The 4,100-nt window shown below is 44.6% G+C and overlaps 1 pseudogene; it reads left to right on the top strand.

Moving 5' to 3' along the window:
* Nucleotides 1-3,205: 3,205 nt before the first annotated feature.
* On the top strand, nucleotides 3,206-3,842 carry LOC127674206 (28S ribosomal protein S18b, mitochondrial-like; annotated as a pseudogene).
* The last annotated feature ends 258 nt before the right edge of the window (nucleotides 3,843-4,100 follow it).

Here is a 4,100-nt window from a genome sequence, read left to right as displayed (position 1 = left end):
AATCAACTGGAGGTCTACATGCAGAAAAATGCAAAAAATCACCCCATTCTCAATTCTTTGTACAAGTGGATCAAGGATCATTTCAAGTCCAAGTGGATCAAGGATCTACACATAAAACCAAACACACTGAAGCATATAGAGGAAAAAGTGGGTACAAATCTTGAACACATGGGGGCAGGGAAAAAGGTCCTGAACAGAACATCAATGACTTATGCTCTAAGAACAAGAATCAACAAATGGGACCTCATAAAATTGCAAAGCTTCTGTAAGGCAAAGGACATGGTCAATAGGACAAAATGGCAACCAATATATTGGGAAAAGATCTTTACTAATCCTATGTCCAATAGAGGGCTATTATCCAATGTATAAAAAGAACTCAAGAAGTTAATCCCTAGAGAGTCAAATAATCCTATTAAAAATGGGGTACAGAACTAAACAAGGAATTAGTAACTGACTACAAAGCACCTAAAGAAATGTTCATCATCCTTAGTTATCAGGGAAATGCAAATCAAAACTGAGATTCCACTTTACACCTGTCAGAATGGCTAAGATGAAAAACTCAGGGGACAACAGATGCTGGAGAGGATGTGGGGTTGTTAAAGGAACACTTCTCCATTTGGTGGTGTGATTGCAAGCTTGTAAAACCACTCTGGAAATCAGTTTGGTGATTCCTCAGAAAATTAGACATAGTACGACCTACGGACCCAGCTATACCACTCCTGGGCATATACCCAGAAGATGCTCCTACATGTAATCGGGAAACAAGCTCCACTATATTCATAGCTGCCTTATTTATAATAGCCAGAAGCTGTAAACAACACAGATGTCCCTCAATAGAGGAATGGATACAGAAACTGTGGTATATATACACAATGGAGTACTAGTCAGCTATTTAAAACAATGAACTCATGAAATTCTTAGGTAAATGTATGGAAGTAAAAGTATCATTCTGAGCGAGGTAACCCAATCACAAAAGAATGCATATGGTATACACTCACAAAAGCTCAAAATAAGCATGTTACAATTCACCCAGCACAGGAAGTTCAAGAAGAAGGAGGACTTAAATGAGGGTGCTTTGGTTCCTCTGAGAAAGGGAACAGAATGCTCACAGGAGCAATAATGGAGAGGATGTGTGGAGCAGAGACTGAAGTAAGGGCCAACTAGAGACTACCCTACCTACGGATTCATCCCATAAACAGTCATAAAACCCCCGACACTACAACAAGAAGCATATACCAAAAGGAGCATGCCATGGATGTCTCTGGAGGGGCCCTGCCAGAGCCTTACAAATACAGAGGCAGAAGCTAGCAACCAACTATTGGACTGGGCGTGGGGTCCCCAATGGAGGAACTTAATATTTACAACTCCCTAGAAAGGACGAGCCCTGAGATCTGCTTGCAGATCTTTGTCTCAGTGTTTCCAAGTGTTTCCTTTCTCTCTTCATTGGGGGATGGCCCTCTCTGGTTTGGGAGATTTCTATTTTGTTTTGAGGTTGTCTGTGCTCTTCTTTAAATGCAAAGACACCTGACTTAGGGGTGTGGGGAGGAAATCGCGACCAAGGTAAGGCAGCACACCCAACCCTATGTTGAGAAATAGGTACCTTTTTCAGCCTTCCAGCTTCTTCTTCTTCTGGGATGAAACGTGACATTTCAAGCGGCTGAGAAGACTCTGCTGTGCTGTGCTGAGTCCTTATCCATGCTGACCTCCATAGCCCCTTGAAGCCTGTGGACTGGGAACTGAAACCCAGACACCTCCCTGGCGCTGACCCCTGCGGGGGAAGCCGGTTGAGCACAGTGGACTCTGGGCTCCAACTGTTCAACTGTCGCGGGTCTCGTGCTTGGAGAGGAGCCCTGGGGAGGCCACGCAGCGTTCCCGAGATGTGACCCGAGCTGACCGCGCATGCACGGTCTCGGGACCCCTCGCCCGGCCACCCGGCCCTGCCACCACTGTTGCTGCACACACTGCTTCTGCTGTTTGCCTCCTCGGGATGCGCAGGTAGGAGAGTTGCTCCCGTGGGGCACAGGGCTACCTGGCAGGAGTCTGAAAGGGTTCACTCCTGGCTCCAGCTTGCCAGATCCGAGCTGGGGTGGGGGTACAGGGTTAGCATTCCTGAGTGGCCCAAAGCTTGTCCATGGAGACTGGTGATCCTGAAGGCGAGGAGAGGGGCTAGCACTAAAACCTCCTCAGCTCCAAGAACAGAGTTTGGAAAAGCCAAATCAGCCCCAAAGGGGTAAACCACATCCTTTCTCCTGGCAATCCTGACAGGTACATATATGTGATTCTGAGAAATAACAAACCATAAAATACTAAGATAAAAGCACTGAAGGGATTTTTCTCTGTTGATTTAAAGTTTAAACCGTAACCGCTGGAATTCAGAAAGCCAAGCTGAGTCACAAAATAAGGGAATAAAAAGGTTCTTTTTCTTTCTTTTCTTTTTCTTTCTTTTTTTTTTTTGCCATTTACAAACATACTCTCAGCAAGATATCTCAAGATTTTAATTAAATACAACAGCCACAAGACTTCCGAAAATATCATTTGTAATTTTATAAAATTGATCAGGCACCTGCCTGTGTCCTTCAGCCTGGAAAGAACAAGTGAATGGGGAAAGAAAGTTAGTGAGACTGCAATCAGAGAAAATACCACAGAGCTCATTACGTTCTCAGAGGCAAGAAGCATGTACCCTGGCCTTGGAGCGGCTTCTGAGCAGTAGAGTCTACACGGAAAAAAAAAAAGATTATTTTCTAATTCCTAAATTTATGCAAAGGTATGATTATATTATAATAATCCAAGATAAGTCAAATGTGAAGAGGCTTATTCAAATATCCCTGATGTGAATTTGGTTTTTTGTTTTTAAAGGACAGTTGAAGTTTATTATAAAATGTTTAGACATAGATTTAAGTACAGTAATCAAGGGGGATGAGACACACACACACATACACACACACACACACACCCCAGAGGGTTGTTGATCTATGAGACCCAGCATGTAGCATGGGACTGACTTCCACAGACACTCTCACAAATACTAGGAAAGCCAGTTAGAGGCAAGGAGCAGATGGTTAGACTTCTCTTCTTCATTTATTCCATAGCCAAACCCTAAAGCTGTTGCCACTCGCCCACATAAGAAAATCGCACATACCCCTCCTAGTCTGTATCCTGAGCATGCTCATTTGTTCTTCTAGCAGGCTGGAAATCATGTGTGCACATCATGATGGCTGCCTCCTTGTGACACATGCTGCTAATGCTGTTTCCTACACTCTTAGGAAGTTCCTATGAAGCTGAGGTTCCCCTCCAGAATCTTTGCACCAGAGGCCCTCCTGAAGAAGACCCTTCAACCTCCCTTCCATTCTCCCCTTATGAAAACAAACCTTGGTATTTCCTGGATTCAGGAGAATACCTGAATGGCTATGGCTCTAACCATGTTTGGGCTGACTATTTCCTCAACCACAAAGCTGGTGGCACAATGGACCAGACAGGTATTCCTAACAATCAAGTTTCTGGGAATCCATGTCCCGTGTGCAAGTATCTCAAATTGCATGTTGACTTTAGGGATGTGAAGCTCTTGGAACAGTTTGTTTGTGCCCATAGGAAAATCATCTTCCATGCCCCATACCCTGGAGTCTATGAAGCAGCACAAGAAGCTGACCCAGGCCATCCAGAAAGCCAGTGAGTGTGGTCTTCTCAGTTACTACATTCCCCAGATTGAGCCCTGAACCGATGCCTATCTTCCTGTACATGGTGCTGTCAGTATGACTCCACCAGCCTCCACATTGTTGTCAGGTGAACCTTGATACCCATGGTACAGCTGGCAACAGCCACTGGAGAGAGGACTCAGGAGTTGAGACTGCAATCCTGACTGCTTCCCAGAGAGGCTTATAAGTGGCAAAGATCACAGAAGCTCACAGCAACCATAAAAGCTTATACACAGGTGCAGGGAATCTTGCCAGGCAGCTGGGTGGTTGGTTCAGGTTCAAGCTTATTCTTGCTAACTATAGGAAGCCATTCTAACTGACCTTAGTTATGATTGTTCCTAAAGGAGGGCAAGGATCAGAACACCAGAACATATTACTTAATAGGGTGTGCAGTTAATGGTTAGCCGA

The sequence above is a fragment of the Apodemus sylvaticus genome, chromosome 23 (genome assembly GCF_947179515.1).
Source record: "Apodemus sylvaticus chromosome 23, mApoSyl1.1, whole genome shotgun sequence".
NCBI classification, from domain to species: Eukaryota; Metazoa; Chordata; class Mammalia; order Rodentia; family Muridae; genus Apodemus; species Apodemus sylvaticus.
The sequence above is the reverse complement of the archived record's forward strand: the minus strand, read 5'-3'. Positions and strand labels throughout refer to the sequence as shown.